Source organism: Delphinus delphis, chromosome 6 (genome assembly GCF_949987515.2).
Source record: "Delphinus delphis chromosome 6, mDelDel1.2, whole genome shotgun sequence".
Taxonomy (NCBI): Eukaryota; Metazoa; Chordata; class Mammalia; order Artiodactyla; family Delphinidae; genus Delphinus; species Delphinus delphis.
Window position 1 is genome coordinate 58789421 of NC_082688.1, and position 22846 is coordinate 58812266.

The following is a 22846-nucleotide window of genomic DNA, read 5'->3' on the forward strand; positions in this document are numbered from 1 at the left end:
ATGTATTTTGGAATCATCATTTTAGCAGAATAAAAATTATAGATAGAATTCAAGTCTTTGTTCCATAGAGACAAATCCGTTCAGTCAAACCATAGCAACCAATCATATAAGCACGGATGATCCTTCATTTTAGAAGAATAAAGAGACTGTCTTTTTACTGGGAAAGTCGTTACACTCTTATTGACCTCTGGCTAAAATTTCTTAACCAAGTCATAGAAGAAGAGGCTAATTAAAATCACTTAAAAATGGAAAACAAACGTCATTTAAAAATCAGGGATTTTTAAAAATCTTGAGGAAAACAGGTATGAAAAACAGATAAATAAAAAGACAAGGTTACAAGATGCTATCTGTTAATATTTTTAACCATTTTGGGTGCCTACTTAGCCTGTGTGCCAGCTAAGAAAGCCACAGTCCATATTGAGTTATTAGGTAACCCATACCTTCTCCCTTCTGTTAGTAACAGTGCATTCTAGAGTCTCTGGTCTGGCACTTCTATGGAAAAAGGGAGGATATGAACTTTGCACCTGTGATATCATTGGCTTCTGGTGTTGATGAGAGAAAGGAAACATAAAGAAATCTAATGGTGCAATTTTGGGTTAAAATATTCCAACCACTGTTTAACATGAGTTTTGGAATTTTTCCAAGATTATTATCCAGACTCATTAATAGTATACTGGGAATGGGTGGTTATAGAATTTCAAAAAATGCTATATTAATATAACTTTTGAAAAACTATATAAAATCTTATTTTTTCTCTTTTAGCGTAATATTAATGCAGTAAGTATCATGTCAGATAAAGTATAAGAATAATTTTGCTTAAGATAAATTTTATGACTTTGTGCTAAAAGGGACAAGTCTTTAATTATATGCTTATAATTAAAGGAGGAACCAAAGTAGTGTCTGGCATACTGTGATGGAAGAAATGCACATAAAGTTAAAAAAACAAAACCCAAAAACCTACAAAATCAAGCTAATGTATATTTAAATCTAGTAGACCTATCTATAGAAGTACAAATCTAGTAGACCTCTCTACAGAAGTACAGACATCTCTACATTCGCCTAATATTAATTCTGTAATTTTTTTCCATTATCATCAATATTTTGCTTGGCATCTACAAAACACTATTTATATGCACATTATCAAAACTACAACAAAAGATAACCAGAACTATCATCTGTTTAAGAAATGAGGAAACTGAAAATTAATAAAAATTGACTTGTCCTAAGTCATACAAAGGCTAAACTTAAACCCAATAGAATTGAAATGTTGGGTTGCATAGCTTTTACAGTCCTAACATTAACTTCTAAAGGATCTACAAATTTCAGTGGTAACTTTTAATTTAAAACTTGAAGGGAGGGACTTCCCTGGTGGAGCAGTGGTTAAGAATCCACCTGCCAATGACGGGGACATGGGTTCAAGCCGGGGTCCAGGAAGATCCCACGTGCCAGGGAGCAACTGAACACGTATGCCACAACTACTGAAGTCCGCATGCCTAGAGCCCTTACTCCTCAACAAGAGAAGCTACCGCAATGAGCAGCCTGTGCACCGCAACGAAGAGTAGCCCCTACTCGCCACAGCTAGAGAAAGCCCATGGGCAGCAATGAAGACCCAGCACAGCCAAAAAAATTTTTAAATTTTTTTATAAAACTTGAAGAGAGAAAGATTTTATGAAGGTAAGTCAGTTGGCATGGAGAAAAATATGACTTGTAAAAATTTGTATGAGTGTTTAGAAATAAAAAACAAGTTGAATAACAATTAGGTTTAGAGTTAATATCAATATAATTTAGATACAGTAAGTATTTGTCTCTCCACTGATAAAGCTGTAAGATTTCATTCTGCAATGCATGTGCCATTTTTAAAATAGTCTGTCTCAAAAGTTATTTTATTTTTCTCTCTGCATGAAGAGTGCTAGGGCAGACTGCAAAAGTACTAAGTAATATGCTGTAATTTATGGTTACATTTAGAAATTCTCCCCAGATTTTGGTTAGCCTTTTTTTAAGGAGTTCTGAAAATTTTATGTTGACTTGGGGCTTGTGTGCAGGGATTTGGGGTAGTTTTTTGTTCCTTATAGTCCTTAGGTCTTCCTCTAAAGAAGATTTGGAGTTATCAAATTATCTTAAAGTTGGCCAGCCTGAAGAAAGATGGAAATTGTTAGGAATTGCCTCAGGGGAAACTCCAGGTGTGAATGGTTAGAAGAACATTCAAGAGATTCAACATATCTTTGACGAATACTCCCCAGGCATAAAAGGAAGAAACTGTTAGAAATCAGACCATGAACAAAAGTTAGAATTTTAAGAACAAAGGGACAAAATTATCTACAGCTATCTTTGTGCTCTGATGAACACTGACATGCTTTAGGACAATCCCTGCTTGTCCCTCCTGACCCATTCAACCTTCTCCCCCTTGCTCAGTGCTTCATGAGCTTAACATTTTAGGATGGCATCAACCAGGCCCTCCTGCCTTGCAGTTTCTTGTTAGTTCAATGTGAGGCACCAGTAGAAAATTAGAAGGTAAAAGAAATGAGGAGTCATGGTGTTTATTTTCCTTGTTCTCTACCTGCCAGGGTACATGTTGTCATATGTTTTTTTGGTGTTTTTTTTTGTTTGTTTTTTTATCTTAGGGTCTTGTTGGGTGACCCTCTTAAACAGTACAAGTCTTTCTGGCTTCTGATAGCCTTGTGTTCTATCGAGCCTGGGTGTGGAAGTAGCTTCCAGTTATAGTTAGCCCAGGATGCTTCACTGTCCTTTAACCCTATCTATCCCTCTGTACAGAGTCACTTTATTAAACGCTCTTCAATCTTTTTTAAGTGTCACCAGTTTTCTGAAAGGGTCCTGACTGATACACATGGACTGGACTGTCACAGGATCATTGTTACATGTGAGAAGGATTAGTGGTGGACTGAAAATGTCATGTGTGTATAACACAACAGACACAAAGGGTGTTCCCAAGACTTAATATGGATAACACAATTATTTTTAAATTTCAATGGTTTACGGTGATCATTTTGGCATGGAAAACTTCTCCTTTGTGTTAGGGTTCATATGTAGTATGCTCATAAGTTAGATTGCCCGAGTTATAAATTGCTATGGAATTCTGGTTACCCTAGAGATTGCTTCTCTTAAGTAGAAAGTGGCAATTATGGTCTGCCGGGGCCCTGAGAAAGTGTCTGTTTTTGAACTCCAGGAAGATATAAGGGTGGGGAGCTTTTCAGGGATCACCAGATGGGGCTGCTCCAAGGTTACATGGCCCCACATGTCCCAACACACTGTTCCTCGGGGGAATAACTTATAATTCAACAATTATTCTCACATTCTGGAAGACTAGTAAGCCTGGAGCTTTTGATTTAAATATTATAGAATTAAGTGCTTATGTGAGAAAAGAGACCTATGGGTAAATAGATGGTAAAATGCTTAGTGACTGCAGTCTGTAATTACATAGCATATAATCACCTCTGCGGTTGTTACAGTCCAAACAATAGTAGAGAGTGAGGTGTACGTTAAGAACAAACTGTGTTATTCAAAGTCCTGAAACTCAGAATGTACTCAGCAAGGAAAGAGCTTCACATGCTATTCACTGTCAGAGTAAGCGAAGAATATGCTCCTATTCCCTGAAGATTCAGCCTCTCATAAGTGGAAATGCTGTGGATATGGTGCTTTTGTAAATCTAGTGTAGTGACAACTCTGCAGCTATTTTAACAGCTCTTTCATATTTCCTTTAGTAAGACCAAACTAACATGTTTTTTTCTCTAATGTGATTTTAAATTCTGGCTCAAAGTTGGGAATCAGGGCTGTTCCTTATACTGGTTTTAATGTTGATACCTACTGGGCAGACAGACTTGAAGGTGGTCCCCAGGGTCCATTCCTCCTGGTGTCTATACTCTTGTATAATCCTGTCCCCTTGAGTGTGGACAGAACCTGTGACTTCCTTCTAACCAAGAGAATTTGGCAAGGGCAATAGGATTTCACTCCCCTGATTATGCTATATTATATAAAACTCCATCTTGCTATTGGACTGGTCTAGAGGCTCTCCTTCTCCCTTGCTGGCTTTAAAGAAGTAAGGTGTAATGTTGTGAGAGGGCTTTTGGAGAGGGCCATGACACAGTGAACTTCAGGCAGACTTTAGGAGCTGAGAGAAGCCTCCAGCTCACAAGCAACAAGAAGCTAGAACCTCATTTTTAACGGTCAGAAAGAAATTCTGCCAACAACCTGAGTGAACTTGGAAGTGGATCCATCACCAGTTGGGCCTCCAGAAGAGAACTAAGCCCCAGGCTGATATATTGATGGCATCTTTATAGAGGAGCCAGCAAAGCATGCCTAAACAAACCCATAGAGACTGCGAGATAATAAATACATGTTGTTTTAAGCCACTGAGTGTGTGGTAATTTGTTACATAGTATAGAAAACTAATACATCTGTTCAATACATACTGAGTACCATGAGTCAAGCATTATTAAGAGTATTTGAGAAGACTACAAAAGAGATAAATTCATATACTCAAAGAAGTTATGGTAGGTAAGATGATTTCCTTTCACACACAGATACAGGGAAACTATTCACAATGTCAAATGACTGTTTTACTTTAAGTGGATATGAGAACAAGGTAGATCTATGAAATAGTATTGAAATTTTTATCAAGCTCTATCAGTTAAAGTCTAAGGCCATATGTATGTATTTTTGCCATTCTGCAATCACCGTTATCTGTGAGGGCATGTAGCCTTGCCATTACATCCTATATCATCAGGTAGAAGAGTAAAACTTCACAAAATTTCCTAACACTCAGCAATGCTAAAATAAACCCCGTGACTTGCCTTTGCTCAGGGCCATGATAACGTTCTCTGTATGGTTCAAATTTTAGGATATGTACTGTTGAAGGGAGCACTGTCATTTGCCTTTGCATTCACGATCCACTAGCTTACACTGTCAAACATCTATATCAAATCTATATCAGAGAGTTGGCCACTGTCTTAGATTAAGTTTTCAATAAAGATTTTTGAGTGTCTGAATTTCTTTAATGAAATAGATAAACACAACTAATCATACTAACAGGGGCAGAAAGAAAGAGAGTTAAAAAGAGGGATGCAGATAGTACAGATGCTAATTTAAAAAAAAATAATGCAGTGATATTTGAAAACTCTTGCCAGGTCTTATGTTTGTTTGCTTTCAAGTTGAGGCTTTAGGGACTCACATCAAAGTAACACAAGAGTAGCTGAACTCTGACATATTTTAAAGAGCTTCTGCAACAACAATTAATATGGAGTCGTTGACACTAGAATTAATGTTGGAAACCACTCTCAAGGTGATGGGGACAATAAATGGGCTGCGGGAGTTCCCCATAGTGCTGCACCATCATTGTTGTGTTCTATCCCTGATCACTGATGATAGCAAAAAAGCAATCACTCACAAGACAGAACTAGTAACAGTCTTCAAATATGAAAGGATGCTCACTCACTTCTATATTTGGTAACAGTTCATGTTTAATGAATAGTGGTGCTTTTATCTTTTTTCCTGCCCTAAAGGGCATAAGAAACCAGCCTCCTCCTCTTCCTTTCCCTGCTGCATTATCAGTAGCACTGGAGGCCAGTTCATTCACTATCCTGAAATAGCCCTTTTGGATACCGATTTTTTTCCCAGATGTAAACATGTGGCTCTAAGAGAATATAGGAGATTCAAGTATTAGCACTACTGTATGGCTGCAAATATGTGGGCACTCCACACAGGACCAGCTCTGCCCTGAGCCAGACAGCTGAACCGACATCAAAATTCAGGGAAGACCATGGTGTACCAGGCACTGGAAAGCGTCTACGGTGCTTTTTCATAGTGGTAGCGAAAACGCCATTGTCAGCATTAGTTCCATTACTCTGGTCTCACTAACTCAACCCTTCCTTCCTTTCACAAAAGGGCATTACAGTCACTCTAGTGGTCCATGTGCAAGCCGGGGTTCCTGGGTAACATGAATCCTTGCTAGGTGCATCTTATAGTTTAACCAGCCTGACGATGAGACTGCGCTCGGAGTGTCCCCTCACTCTTGAACTGCTATTGGCTGCTGCACTTTTGCCCTCTTGATGCCTTCTGATCCTCATACAGTAGTCGTGGTAGATAATGGACATTTTTCTGTATCAAGTAAATTGTAAGCTCTGTGTAAGACTCACAGCGGAACAATAACTCTCCTTGGAAATAAAGAGGTAGCCCTGTAAAATAAACAACTGTTTGGTCCATTGCTATTACCTCATTTCATTCTGGAAGCATTTACTTGAGTTTCGTGAACAAAGTGGATATTGTAAATAAAATTTCCCCACGATCCCAAGATTATGCTTAGTTCTCAGAATCTAGATGGAAATATGCTTATGTTGAACAATTTAGATTATTGCTCATGTACAGGACTCCAAATGTTCCTCAATAACAACATCCCTGTTTCTCATCATGCCTTGAAAAACACTATCTAATAGCTCACCTTTTCCCTCTGAACTTTTCTATGTATTAAATCCTAAAGAATAAAGGATACCTATGTGATTACTTAGAATGAATAAGATCATAATCAACCCAAAAGAAAGCATTATGCTTGTCCAGAAACTCCTTACCGGGAAAACACCAAAGAGGAAATAAGAGTGTTTATCTATGGTAATAACAATACAGTTGCCTAGCAATCAATTTAAATTCACTGTCATCTTTATCAAGCAGCGTATTTACACTGGAGACAATCTGAGGAAAGAGAAATCTGTACTGTGATATCAGCACAATGAAAACGTATTTCTAAACACAGCCTTCATTTGCGAAACAGGATGATGACTACTTAAAACACAGGGTTTAGATAGGCGTGGATTATTTAAAGTTTCAAAATGTCATAACACATTTAAGCCTCAATCATTTCAACTTTTCTCCAAAATCACTTTTTCAACATTATACAATATATTCTACAGAATAGATAACACAGAATATTTCACTGAGACAGGGAAAAATATTGTCACAGTATGTGTGTACATGTGTCTAAGTATTTGTATGTATATCTGTGCATGAGAGTGTGTGTGTGTGTGTGTGTGTGTGTGTGTGTGTGTGTGTGTGTGAAGGACCAGAAAGAGAATTATTTGTTGATTTTGTTTAAGTCTAGGATAATTGACCTAACAAAAGAATAAAACAGGTTTATTTTAATGAAGTTAATTAAAAACAATTATTTTTAAAATTAATTAATCATGCAGGGACTTCCATTTTACTTTTTCTAACAGCTATTTTTTTTTCCTTAATGAAGTTCAAGAGGCTAGTACCTCAAAGGGATTGTTCAATGTGCATTTAGATATAATAGTTATTCTCTTCTCTGACTTCAATAAGTACACCTACACCAACTCAGATGAACCACAGACTTCACACCATCAGCAGAAAAGCAGGGCCAGAAAAGAGAAGCTTTGGGGTTTTGTTAAGAAAAGGAATGTCAGTAAGTAGAAAGAAAATAAAGTTTCTTTCTGCTAAACTGTCAGAGGAATGTAGATGTATTGGCACTTAAAGGTACACGCAGGAGGACTTGAGGTTGACTCTGCTGTCAACTGGCCAAGAAGGATGCATTTTTTTAATGCTTACTGATGCCTCCCCATAGAGCTTACCCAAGGCACAATACTAAGTTAGTGAGACTGTCTTACTACTTACCCTTTCAGCATTCCTCATCCTCTTTTGGAACTAGTAATCACTTTTGCTTCACCTCCTCTTTACCGTAAAATGCTTTCTCTCCACCAATGTGGATAAAATCACTGTGACAATACTTCTACAAATATTTGTATTGAAAATATTATATTTCACTAAGGAAGGTAGGAGGGTGTTTTGTAGTGTACATGAGCTGTGGGCAGAGTTCTGAGCCACAATTTCAGTTCCTTCCCTTTTCTAGCTAGGTGACCTTAGTCATGTTATTTGGCTGTTCTGAGAATTATCCGGAAAAGAGGACAATCAGATATTCTTTACATGACAGATGTGAGGATTATCTGAGGAGATGTTTGTAAAACCACCTAGCCTAGCACTACCAAAATAGGAGAGAGCATCCTAGATTTTTTTTCCATTGAGGAACATAAAGTACCAGAAAGCAGGTGACGATTTTGATGATGCTGAAGGACCTCTCCTGCACTCCAGATATAGAGCCATGATGATGGTGACTAAAGCTTTTTGAATGATAGGTTGATTTATCCTCCCCCACCCCCCAATAACATTTTATATGATAAACTTGAATCACAAGTGCAAACACTGGCAACAATCGTTGCAAAATCATTTATGTGACTCATGGGATTCTGGATAGGATTCTGGAGAGCTAGAACCCAAATGTCACCAGGTACGTCATCTATTAGTCTTGACCAAGTCCCAAATAATTTCAGATTGATAAGCTGTTCAAATGCCACAGCAATCTTGAGTAGGCGGTATTATCCTTGTTTTGAACATTAAAACATTGAGGCCCCGGGTGAGTAAGTGGATCTTAATGATGATGCTGAAATTTTACCCAGTATTTTGGAGTCAGAGTCAACAGGCACTTTCCACTCTACCATCATCAAAGTCTACTCTATAGTTAGGAAAATAATGAATGGTGGACTGTTAGTGATAGCTTTATACATAATAGACCATAAATAACCAAAATATTTTCCCCAAGATACTTCAAATGTTAGGAAGAAAGAGACCTTTTATTGTGATGATAAATGATTAACACATAATAGTTGCAAAAAAAAAAAAAAACCCAGCAACAACCATAAACCCAAAGCCACACTTCCTAATTAAAATATGGTGAAAATGCTGCTAAGAATTAATTTTTACCTATTTGTATCTTTATGCCAATAAAAAGGAGGTTACCTGGATGAATCTTTATGATTTACACTTTGGGACAGAAAACTGTCAATTCTACAAGGTTCCTTGGTAAATCTCTACATTAATATTGAGATCAGCACCCGTGTTCACTTTTCCTTTGCCTGTAAATAGCAATTACAGGATAACTACAGGGTAAATCTAGGGCTTTGTGTCCCCGAATGCAGGAGTAATTTGAGCTGTTCTGACTATAAATTTGAATTGTTTAACATACGCTTTCTGTAGATTAGAAACACATTTTAATGACTTATTTCACCTCTCTAAATGCATGATTTTCCCTTTTTTAGAAGTCAAGTGATTTCAAGAGTAGAGCAGGTTTAGAACACTCATAAGAAAACTTGAAACAAATCAAGAAACATTTTCTTCATTTGAGCATGGCTTAAATTGAGCATAGAGCAAGATTCACAGAAACATCAAATAATTATATGATGACTAGACGTTTTTCTTCCTCAATGAAATAGATAAAAATATTCAATGTTTCTATTTTTTAAACCACTCAAGTTCTAGTTTCAACTAAATTGTCAAATAAGTAGCAAAAATTAAAAATGTAACTTTCTCCATCTTTTATCATTTACTTTTATCTCTCCCCTTTTCTCAAGTACAACCTATTACATACCCTGTCTCTACCTCTTTTTAGTTTCCAATCTCTACTCTATAAATTTGTTCTACCTCTATTTCCTTTCTTCCAAATGTTGACAATAAAGTGTATGTAATCTGTTTACTCTCTTTATCCTTATGGTGATCTGCTTTCTTCCCTATTATTGACATTATTTTCAATTTTCCCCTTACTCATTTGCTTTCCTTTTGACCATTATTTCACCTGTTCACTTTTCTACTCCATTAACTGATGGCCCTCCCCTCACCATCCCAACACATCTCATTCCAATTGGAGGGATGTACCTTACATTGTCCAAATCTCTCATGGTTCTCCATGAGGTAGGTTTGGCGAATCAAATGAACCACTCTGTGACCTATTCTACTCTTAGGCAAGAGGTAGGAATAAGACAGTAATAGCATATATATGTTGTAAAAAATTACCTTATAAAAATTCACTCTAAGGATTTGAACTCACTCAAAATAAAAACATGCCCATTACTTTGTGCTTGGAATTTCACTCCATCTGTAATGTCTTTCTGTTTGCCTACCATACACAGAAAATTCATGCAGCTTTTTAAAGCCTCCAAATAATCTAAAAGTGTTGAAAGTTCACTTTTATTCCTCATGCGCTGTAATAAAATCGCTAACACTTTTCTAAGAAGCTACAGCTTATAGTAGTTAAGAAATACTATTAAGTAATAAAACAAAGAAAATTTGAAAACCACACTGAAAAAAAAACTAGCATGTTTTAAATCTTACTTGTTCTTTAGATCCCGCGGGTGTTCACCAGCCGTCTCCCTAAACAAAGAAGAAATGTGACAACAATTAAAATGTTGTGAAAACGATGCTATTAAAATACTCCTCATTTAGGTGGTGTGTTTTTATATTACCTAGATAGTGGAAAATGTCAAATTCCAAAAAGAAGTGAAATTAGTTGTATTTTGGCATTTCCCTTCATTCTCGTTTTAAAGAGCAATTTAAAATTCACCTTTCAAAGCAACAATAAGCAAAAAAGCTATGATTATTCTAGGAAGAGAAATTACAGTTTAGAATATTAATTAAACATACAATATAATCAAAATTGTATATAATCTGAACTAAATAACAATACAATCATCAAATATTATTAAATTAAAAATTGTGTTGGAAAAGTCTACAAACAATTCTTACAAAATGGAATATTCTTTGCATTGTAAGGAATTCCTTGCATAGTTAAGATTTAGTTCTTTGGTAAACACACACAACGCATGCTCAGTTTCCGTGACTAACATCACAGGGTCTCTAGAAAGATAGAATCTCCCAAATCATGATGATAATGTTAAAAAAGAGAGAGACAAATCTAGATTTTAAAATTGGGCCAAGAAAAGCCTTATTAAAAATTTAGTTAAAAATGAAAGTTCATTATTAATATAATTTTTATTAGGGTTGAAAAAGATAAAAGCACATGAAAGTGTTATAGTGTTTCAGAAGTTTCATAAACCGTTTTGAAAATTGGACAACCCATACTGGCATTTTCCCAATGATTTTCATTAAACTTCCTCACCCTAGTTTTTTTGTTTGTTTATTTGTTTTTTTGTAAGAATGGAACCAGAGAAATCAATTTGGATTCTGTGAGTAACTTAGGCAAGTGGACGTATTAATCCATCTCTATAAATTTCTAGAAAATGCCAGATGATCTTGAGTGGCATAAAGCTGATCAGTGGTTATTTGTAGACATGGGTGGGGAAAAGGGGACGGAGGCATTAAAAAGGCTATAAATTAAACTTTTGAAGTTGACAGATATGTTTGTTATCTTGTGATGATGGCTTTAGAGATGACAAAACTCATCAAACTGTATGCTTTAACATGTATTGTGTATTATAGCTATAACTTCATAAAACTCTAAGATAAACAAGTGGAAGCGTGTGAAATAGATATTTAATCTAGGGCATTAACTGCCTGATTAGCCAATTGAAAAAATAATGGAGGTCGCTATTATTGCAATTTTTGTTTAAAAGATTATTCGGCTGCTGTGCGATTACCAGGTTGGATAGAGGGTGGTTGGATGGGGAGATAAAATTCTGTAAGGAGGCTTGGACTACCATATTGGTAGTGGAGTTAAAGGCTGCTGGACTGATGCTGGACCTACATGATAGAACGAGTAGGTACAAGGAAAAGACTTCCTGAGGCACTGGATGTGAAGGTAGGGCAACATAAGGAACCAAGGATGATGGGCATTTTCTGGCTCAAGCAACTGGATATATGGTGCTGCCATTTCCTGAGATAGTGAAGATTGAAAATATATTAATATTTGAGGAAAATATAAGAGTTCCATTTTGGACATATTATTTGTGAAACCCCATGAGACAACCAAACGGAAATCTTAAGTCAGGGAAAGGTTTCTAGAACTCAGAGGAAAAGTCTGAGCTACACAAATAATTTTGAGAATTTCCAGCATATAGATAAGTATGGGTAGATGCCATGACATGGAGACAATGTCACTGAATGTGAATAGAGAAAGAAACTCAGAGTCAGTATGCTACATGGTTTATCTACCTGGATGTTTGCATCTCACCTCCCTCCTCCAAATAAACACAATGAGGGTGAAAAGGAGTTCCGTGAGCTAGAAGCTAATTTAAATTATTTCTTACGTTTCTGAGAGGCTACTTTCTAATTCTTATGTAGAAAAGTTCAAAAATAGATAGGAAACAAAAAATATAATATTTTAGGAAATTAACCAAATTTGTCTCCAGTTCGATACTGAAATTATCCTCAAAGACTCTTGGATGTCTAATTACTTATTTAATAGGTGCTTATAATTACCTCATCTAAAATTCATGTCTTAAATCATATTGATATATCTTTTACTACATACATACTTTTAAAATCAAATTAGAGGTGAAGAATAAAGCTTTGCTAAAATTCTCAACAAGATGTCAAAATAATTTGCAGAACATTATTTTTGCAAGATGTGTAGGAAATGTGGAAAAAAACTATGATATGATTTGATAAAAGTAGCTGGAAACTGTTCTGTGATGCTCTGCAATCAGCAGCTCTTACAAACTCATGATGATTGCTCATAGAAGCAGAACAAACAATTTTGGAATTAAGTTTATTATTATAGAAGGAAAATAAAACATAGGGATTTCATGTCTCGTATGAATGTTCTCCAAACTATTACTCATTTGAGAATCATGATCTATGGTAGGCTTGGTTTTGTTCGTTTCCACTTGCTTTGAGCATTGCTGGGATGTTGGGAAGTCACGTAACCTTGCTAGATTTGTGGTTCTTCCTCTGTAAAGTGGAAATGATACAACTTCCAAGGGTTTTGATGAGAATAAATGGGATAAGGTACACAAAAATTATTTTTACAGTGCAAAGTACCATAGACTACACTACAGCAGTAATAATGAGACATCATATCTAATGGTGGCAACTGAAATTACTCAAAAGAAATATTCAGTGAATTTATGTACTGTATTTAATTTCATTTACAATTTTCCAAGTCATTAATAAAGCCTAGAAGGAAATAACATCAATCTTCAGATGTTGATGAAAGAAAATAAATGACAGAAACACACATTTTTTAAACTTTGTACACTTTGTTGACTGTTAGTAGTTTTTGGCATTCACAATAAAAATAAAAGGTCTAGTACCTGTTCACAGTGCATTTCTTGGACTGAAACACTATTCTGAATCTCTCCTATTTTTTTTTTTTTTTTTTTTGCGGTATGTGGGCCTCTCACTGTTGTGGCCTCTCCCGTTGCAGAGCACAGGCTCCGGATGCGCAGGCTCAGCGGCCATGGCTCACGGGCCCAGCTGCTCTGCGGCATGTGGGATCTTCCTGGACCGGGGCACGAACTCGTGTCCCCTGCATCGGCAGGTGGACTCTCAACCACTGAGCCACCAGGGAAGCCCTCCTATTCCTTTTTTTATACTTAGTTGCTTTCATAATTTTCTAATTTATATTTCTTCTTTACTCCTTGTGATATTGCTTTTTTTTCATTATTTCATCTCTGATTCAGAGTAAATCATTAACTACAATTGTGTAGTTTTATTTTTCATTTTATAAAAATAATATTTTCCTTTTTAAAAAATAATATAATATTCACTGTTGAAATTACAAAAATATACTGAAGCAAAAAAGTAAAACAAAATCATTCATAATCCTATTACCAATACTTAACTGCTATTGACTTTTTGGTATATAGCCATGTGCTCTCTTTTCTATGCACTAATATATATTTTGTAAGTTCAGCAATGGCATGTTGTTTCTATTTTTTTCTTACTATTCTATGAATATTTTTAAATGATATAGTTGTTTTTCTACCACATTTTTAGGTACTGCATACATAACTATTTTGAATTTGAATTTTATGGATGAAATATAATTTGTTAGACCCATCAAAAAGGCTGTTGTCAGTTCTTTTTTCTTATATAAGCAGCCCTGTGATAAACATCCTTAAGGCTATATATTTGCATGAATCATGATTATTTCCTTAGGATGAATTGCTGGACTCAGTCAAGCCTGCATACCAAGTTACAAAAGTTATAATACCTACTGCCAAATTGCACTCCATAACATTCAACACTCCTCCCAGCAAGCCATGAAAGCGCCTCCTTCCTCACACTATAGCTAATAGTAGATACTGCCATTTTAAACTGTTTACATTTTTGTCAATTTGATAAATCAAATTACATCTCATCATTTTATTGTATGTTTTTTTGGTTATCAGTTGGGTTGAGAAGTTTTTTGTGTTTTTTTAAATTTGTATTTGTTAGTTTCTGAAATGCTTGTGCAATTTGCATAGTTATCTATCTCTTTGGTATAATCACTTGTAATAACTTCTTATATATTGAGGATATTCACTATAATCATAAAAATTTTGATTAAGAAGACTGATGATAACCTCAAAATTTCCAAGATTAACACATGCAAAGATTCGTCCTAAAACCCAAGAGAAAATTAAACAGCTTTCTTAGTTTACTGAGATGCAAAAGTGATTGTAAGTAGATGAGTGAATTTAAATAATTTCAATTTCATGCTTCATTTTTTATTACTCTATTTTCATTCAAATTTGAATCAATGTTAAACTTAGTCTATTGCTGTACTGTCCCTTGAAAAAAAAATTGGGATTCTTTATATCAACATATTTTTATTCACTATTATGTCTATATTTTACTTTCTCTTTTTTTTGAAACTATGTGAACATGTTTTTTTCCTTATTGCCCAAAAAGAATAAACTGGTCTAACTGAAGTTTTCTTGACATATTACCCTAAGAGGGAGGACTTACTGGTGTAGCTAAGGTTAAGAGAAGAACCAACTTGCAGTACCATCTTTGTGTAAGGTTTTTCTGTGCTCAGGAAGGGCCTGAATGCTTTGTCTCAGTGTTGATGTCATTACATAGAAAGTGACGTCTTTGAGGTCAGCAGCTAATCACAAATGTAATCACAAAGGGGTATGTATTCCTATGCATACTCCTCTAGACTTTGGCTTAGGTATACTTATTCAGGGGTAAAAACTAGAAAATTAGGAACTCATGTAGCTTCAGAGATTGTAAACTAGTTGATGTTCGCTAGTGGTTAGCCAATAAGTGTGCCATACCAATAAGGAGGACTGAAATAAAGTATCTTACATTACCATCGTGCATTATAATCTGTTCACTATCTCATGCCACTCTAAATAACTTTGTTTCTATACAGACAGTAGGAACTACAGTTTGAAGTAAAACAGTCAAGGTTTCTGCTCTGATAGAGATAATATGCTAATGGGTAACACAGGTAATAAACAACAAAGGTAGATAGATGGACAGACAGACAAACAGAAGAATGGATACTTTCAGGCAAGATGGTATGGGCAGTGTTGGGTAATGCTGAATAGGGTAGTCAGGAAAATCTTGTTGAAAGGTAATAATTTGAGCTGAGACCTGAATAACAGAAAGGAGAGCCATGCTAAAAAGAAGGGTGAAGGCCTCTAGAAGGGGCATATATGTGCAAAGACTCTGACACAGGAAAAAACTTCAGTGTTTGAAGAACACAAATGTGCTCAGTGTGGCTGGAGCATAGTGAGCTAGGAAGAGCCTGATACAGGAGGAGTGGGAGAGGAGGTGTAGGCCAGGTCACAGATTATGTGAGACTTTTTTTTGTTTTTAAAGCACAGGCTCCAGACGCGCAGGCTCAGTGGCCATGGCTCACGGGCCCAGCCGCTCCGCGGCATGTGGGATCATCCCGGACCGGGGCACGAACCCGTGTCCCATGCATCGGCAGGCAGACTCTCAACCACTGCGCCACCACGGAAGCCCTATACAAGGCTTTTTAATCATGGTAAGAAGCTGACCACAGTCAGATAACCGGGGGCTACCATGATGATGACAATGATGACGGTCAAGATCAAGTCGACTACGAACTCAACAGTATAGAAAACTGTCTTTTATCACCTAAATGTTATATAGCAAGCCAGTCATTGAGTCTGGTTTCTTGTTCAGACTCTGTTCAGTTTTATTTTCTCTACGTTCTGTTATTGCCTGGAGTGGTGATGTTTTTTTCACCTCTTAAGCCTAAAGTTGATAACTGCCCTTGATTTCTGTTTGTTTGTTTCTATTTCTTTTCTTAAGGCATTTGCCAATGTTTGGATTGATTTTAGTGCTGAAGAAGCACTTAAAGGACTCAACAGATTTATTTAGGAATTAGATTTCTGAAATTCAAAGTATTTTAATGATCTATAATTAATAGACATTTTTATAGCTTTTTCATTCTCTACCTACCCCATGTCCCAAACCCCTTTATTTTAAGCCATACTTTCCTGCACACGTATTTTAGCCCTACCAGCCAACACACACACGAAAAGCAAAAGCTACAATTGACAATCTAGGAAGGAATCTCCCCTTTCAAAGCATTGTGTCCTGAACTACTCCTTTTGCCTGTTTAAGTTTCACCTGCTTGAACGTCTATTTAGTTTTTCCAATTACGGCTTTTTCCCTTTACTGTAAAGTCCACTCTGTATCCTTTGCTTTGGCACCTGCTATGTTCGGTGTTCTTCCCAACACTATTTCAGGTTGTACCTCAGCTTTCCTACACAGCCTCTGGCATACATCATGCCTCTTTTCCAGCCAATTTTCTACCCACGCCCTCCACTTTCCCAGTTGGATTCACCAAATGTAACTGTCAACCAGTATAGAATTTGCTTCCCCCTACCGTGGCACTCTTTATCCACATTTAAATTAACAATGACCTTAATTATAAGAAGAATAAATAAATAAACAAACAAATATAAACACACACACATAACATGCATTCGCAAGTTAGGTTTTATCCATTTGACAATAGCTGTTACGTGGAAAACAGATCCATATGTAAACTATACAGATGCTCTAATTTTGTTTGCAGTCATCCAAGAGTTTAAAAAATATATACTGATTGAGTTTAAGAAGCATTTTTTAAATTACTTTTTAAGTTACTCTTGTAAATAGTAAAAGTTTTGGACTTCAGCATCAGTCATTTTTTTAATGGTTAAATGATTTTTTAATTTTAATTAAAAAAATATTAGAGTACAGTTGATTTACAATATTGTGTTGGTTTCATGTGTACAGCAAAGTGAATCAGTTATACATATATGTATATCACTTTTTAGATTCTTTTCCCATTATAGGTCATTACAGAGTATTGAGAAGAGTTCCCTCTGCTATACAGCAGGTCCTTATTAGTTACCTATTTTATATATAGTCGTGTGTATAAATCAATCCCAATCTCCCAATTTATCCTTCCCTCCCCCTCCCCCTAGTAACCGTAAGTTTTTTTCCTACATCTGTGACTCTATTTCTGTTTTGTACATAAGTTCATTTGTATCATTTTTTTAGATTCTGCATATAAGTGATATCATATGATATTTGTCTTATTAGCAGGAAGATTATAGTATAAGTTTAAGAGCTGATGTGGGGCTTTTACCCAAATTAGTTTCCTTAATGCCAATCATTGTACTATATATTTGTATCTTGAAATCACCAAGCTTCAAAAGCTCCCAATAAAATTAGAATTCATCTGAAAGTCCTGTCACATATCATGGAGGTGACGTGGGCTGTAAACAGGGAATGAATAGGCCTGAAGGGAGACCAGAGCATTTAGTGATAGTGGAAATTGAGTGTCTCAAAGTACAGATTTCACTTATTTAACAATTTTATGTAAGATCTGTTTTTGTCAAGCTTACCATATATTTTATAATATGTTAACGAGTCATGCCCTTCAAACTAACCACCATTTTGTTTACTGACAGTTTTGTCTTATATAAAATGATAGTAACATTAACAAATCCCCATCTCAAGGAAATATTAGCCACATTCAACCTCTCTACACTCTACACCAGGCTCATTACTTTAATCAGCCATTCTTCGTGTGAAATCTCAAGTGCTCCTTGTGTATGTAAACCTATAACCCACCATTACATCTACCAATCCCTGATAAAGCATTTGCCAAAGAGTTTAAACATGCCCATGAGTGATTGTACAAAACCTCCCTATCACAAATTGGTGTTGGAGATCCCTTATCAAATCACTTTTTCCAACACATTCTTTTATTAAATCTTCTAAATGTGTTTCTGAGAATTCCTCCAAACTGATAAGATAATCAGACGATATTTGTTGGAGCTCACTAAATTACGTATTCCATAATATTATTATGCTTACTATTTTTCTGACATCAATATTCTCATCACTCCATATACAAATAAATAAATCATAGAGCTGAAATTATACTAGCTTCACTTGATTTTCCATTTAGTGTATATTATTCTTCTAATTCTAATATTTATTTTTCCAAAACAAGAATAAGTATTACGTTTTGGAAAATAAATCTTAACTAAAACCTGTAACGTTAACCTTATAATAAATTAGTAATAGTATAGTGTGTTATCACAGCTAATTGGTAAATAATAAAAGACTGTTAATTAATAAAGTCTATTTATACACTTATATTTTAGGAATCTGTACTATCAACACTCCATCAACAAATATTTACTGTGTCTTCTCTGTGAAAAGCACTCTGGGACATCAGGGGCTGAGGGAAGTATCAGCCCTCGAGATATTGACAATCTGGCTAGGGTGCAGTTCTCATGCATTAATTATAAAAAGTAGCACATTAAAAAAAAGTAGCACGTAGCACATGCCAGCTACATAGTATAGCTAATACCTGTCATGAGATGAGGTCAAAGTCTTGTGGTGGTTAGGGAAATCCCCCCAGGAGAGTTAGAACTTAAGCTGGGAGAGCCTTGAGATATGATCAAGATCTAATTATGTTGGGAAAAGGAGGAATACAAGGGTAAGAGCATGAGCAAACAACGGAAATGGGAGGCACAAGGAATAATGTAAAGCTGCATTGCTCAGTATGGTAGCCACTAGCTACACATGGCTTTTGAGCACTTCAACTGTGGCTAGTCGGAATTTAGATGCATGGTTTCAAAGGCTCGGTATGAAAAAAAAAAGGGGAAATATCTCTTTAATATTAATTATTATATATTGAAATGATAATATTGAGGATATATTGGGTTAAACATAACAACAGTGGTATTAAAATTAATTTCACTTGTTTCTTTTTGCATTTCTAATGTAGCTACTAGAAAATTTAAATTACATTTGTGTAAAGTCACATTTGTGGCTGGCATTATTCTTCTATTGGACAGCATCAAGTCACTGAGTAATTGTAAAGAGGCTGGGTTTATTAAATAAGTATTTTAAAGAAAAGTAATCAGGCTAAAAAAAGTGCTGACTGGTTAGGAGAGGCTAGAGACTAGAAATATGAATAATTACCACCTATTCAAAGGCCTACACATAAAGTGTCAAGGGCTGAATGAAGCAGGTGGCAGTGGAGGAGAGATGGCGTGGCATTATATATTTTTCTGTGTCTGATTACTTCTGCTTGGCAATATATTTTTTTAGATTGTTCCCACTGCCAGAGACATTATACAAGGAGACTTTTGGAATACCTAACTCTAGTGACTAGATATGAAGACAGAAAGAGAGAGGAATCGAATATGTCTGCCATTGCAAACTGAGGAGACAGGGAAAATGATGATGCCATCGGTGGGAGTGAGGAATTCGATGGGGGGACATGCTTTGCAGGGAGAGGTTTTAAGACTTGGACTGTTTTGTAGTGGTGGAGTCGTGATGATGATTAATCTCTCCACGGAATGAATGTAAGGAACAGGTAGAGATGGCTAAGTCTGATATAATGATGTACATCAATGAGTAAATGTACTTAAGCCTTCTGTAAAACAGAAGTGGAATTCAGGGAGGGAATGATCAAATTAATGATAGCGATTAGACAGCCATCTTGGTAGAATTCAATATTGAATTCAAGAGTACAGGGTGATTTCAGGTGGTGACTTTTCTGACAGTTCAAACGCAGAGCCAAGAACTGAAGCATAGAAAATACTGACATTTGGAGGTTGGGAGAGGATGCTCTATGAAGATAAATTGATCAGTTATGGAAACAGGAAGAGAACAAAGACAATGTGGGATCATGGAGCCTAAGGAACTATAAAAATATCAAGAAGGAAGAGACGGCCAACAGGAGAAAATGTTTTAAGAAATGTATAAAAGACTGTAGATGGTATTTTACTATTTAGCATCAAAATATTAGCCAGTAGGAATACAATCCTCAACCATGGGATCTAAGAGACAGCAGATGTTCCATGATCTGTCTTTCTGCCTTTGGATCACCTGGCCCATGCTTGGGCTTTTCTCCACATATGTTTGCCCTCCTCTCTTTCTCTGGTAATCACACCTATCCCATAAAGTTTCTGCTGAATAGTGTCAGATTTACCGTTTCCTGTAGCATTTAATATCTGCATCCTCAATCAGCACTTATCACAGACTGCCTATTTTGTCTTTTCGTACACAGTATTCTTCGGACTCCAAAGTTATTCATCTTCCACCTCGCTATCTCCTTAGGATTGCCCTTAATGTTTAAAATACTACATTCTTAGAGAAAACAGAACTGATAAAGAAAGATTCAGGGCTAAGGCTAGCAGGAATGCTTGATCTGGCCTGTGACAGCCACAGTGCTCCCATGGACCTATATGTCATCACTGGCTTTTCATTTCTCCACCAGTTTTTATGCTTTGTTTCTCCTTAGGGCCTTTACTGTTATTTAAGGGTGGAACCCACATTCTTTCATTCATTCATTCAACAAGGCACCAAAATATTTAAAAGGTTATAAAATGAATTCTATATGCATCCTGCATACCCTCAACTGCAATTTATATGCATGTTTACATGTCTCTCTTCCATACTTGAATGTAAGATCCTTGAGGAAAAGAACAGGTTATTATACACCTTATCAATATTTGTACTCTAAATGCCTAGATAGTTCTTGGCACCGAGCAGACTGTCAACTCACATTTGCTTAATTAATATATAAATCAGTCAAAGTGTGCATTCCTTCCTGAAAGAGCTGACAAACTGAGAAAAGAAGACAAAATGTGTACAAGCAGCCAGAGTACAGATAGGAAGGAGATGCCTGACAAAAGAAGTACTCAGATAAAAACATATTAGGAGTTAAGTGAAAGGAAAAAAAAAAATGTCGTACAGAAAGGATGGGAGAAGGCTTCCTGGAGAAGCTGGCATTTGAGCAAAGGCCAGAAGGAGGGTGAGAATGGGAAATTTCACTAAAGGGAACAGGGATTGTTGGTCCTGCCCCAAAATATTTATCCCTTTATACTTATTCAGAAAAAAAATACCCATTTTCCCATGTCTGGTTAGTTTTTACTTGAACTTGTGTGATCATTTTTCCTTTACAAAAAGTTTTTTTTTTTTTCCCATAAAAAATTTCCTTACAATATGTAGATGCAGAGCCAAATTTTATTTTAAGGACAACAGCATTTTTACCTCCTGTTTTGTGTGAGGGTCTGTGGGTTGTAGGAGATGAGAAAAGAGAGCTCCCAGCTGCCACAGCCCAACAAAACCCCTGAAAGTGATGACTGCATCCATTTCCACCCAGTGCCACTTTCTGAAAGTGATGTTTTTGAAAGGAGGATTGCAAATAGTTGCTGCTTCTCAAAACTGCGGTTGCTTTTCAGGATGCGGCCATTGCTATCTCCATGCTGACGCAGCTCCCAGCGTTGGCACCAGCCTGACTTTGAACTGTTTAAGATATTTCATTCCCAACAGTAGAGTATTCCACAGAAAGAAAGAGGCCTTGTTTTTAATAAGCTGAAGTGGATGAGATGGGCAGTCATGAAGTAAAAATGATTATGAGGGAGGGAAGTGGAGACCTAGTGAGTGCCCCTCCCACCCTGTCCTCCAGGACAGCGATGTTCTCTGGGTGATGCTCTGAAAAGGTATGCATAAGTAGGGGGTGGGGAATGAGTACAAGGGGAAAAATAGACAAGATTTAAAGGATGCGGCATTTTCTGCACCTACGAGGTATTACGCTGGAAAGAGCTTGTGTGTTAGGACAAGGTTTGTATCCCAGTTCTACTCTTTAACAGTATATATTTTTTAACTTGCTAAGTTGCTTAATATCTCCAAGTTCAGGTTCCTGCATATGGAGCTTGTATTAATTACTCCTCAGTGGTGACCTGAGAGTTTTGAGATAACATCAGAAACTAGTCAGTTCGTAAATGTTGGTATCCCCTGCTCCAGCTTGCCTTCCTTTCCTTTCTTCACGGAGTGCACGAGTGAAACCTCTCTGTCAGGGACTTCTCAGACCAGTCGATTCACTGCACACGATTGGAATGAGGGCTGCATTATTCTTTGCTGCAAAGATGGTGCTAATCAACTGCCATCTGTAGTGTTTGTGCGCGTACTTTTCCATGCCTGATGGAGACACATTTGTATGCTAGGATAGGCAGCTGGACTCTTGTCCTCCATTCTTTTTTGATCTTCATTTCTCATTTCGCTCGTTGGGAGTACTCCACAGACGTGACACACAACTTGGCAATAATCAGGTTAGTGTTTTCAGGTAAAGACTTTCCATTTCCAAGGATGAGACACGGTTAGACACACCAAATGCTACTGCTGGAAAAGGCCTTGGAAAACATCTCATCCAAACTCTTCATACAGATGAGGAAACAGAGGCTTAAGAGTTAACTTGCCCAAAACATAAAGAAATGTAATGGCCAGGTTCAGATTAGAACTCAGATTCCTGCTGTTCAGCTCAGGGAGCTTTCCAATCATTCTCATACCTCTCAGGGAGAGGCATTTTGCCAACTTTTTTGGAAGAACATACAACCACAGTAAATCCAAATGTTACATTCAAGGACAGTCACATAAGAATCTGTAAAGGGATGGTTCTGATTCTGACTATCTTTTGGAAAATACTAGAGATAACCCCTTGAAAGATTATCTTTTCCTTCTTTGATTAGCAACAATTCTGAATGCACCCTTGTTTAGAAACACATGGGCACATGACCACACACAGACACACACACACACACACACACACACATACACA

General features: G+C 36.5%; 1 protein-coding gene across 6 annotated transcripts in view; it reads right to left on the bottom strand.

Moving 5' to 3' along the window:
* PTPRD (protein tyrosine phosphatase receptor type D) overlaps positions 1-22846 on the bottom strand; it is a 2140681-nt gene that overhangs the window by 654111 nt on the left and 1463724 nt on the right. For all 6 annotated transcript variants that reach the window (XM_060014745.1, XM_060014746.1, XM_060014743.1 and 3 more), the window contains one exon: positions 10183-10221. The gene's annotated coding sequence lies outside the window, so the exon portion shown is untranslated. The remainder of the gene's footprint in view (positions 1-10182; positions 10222-22846) is intronic.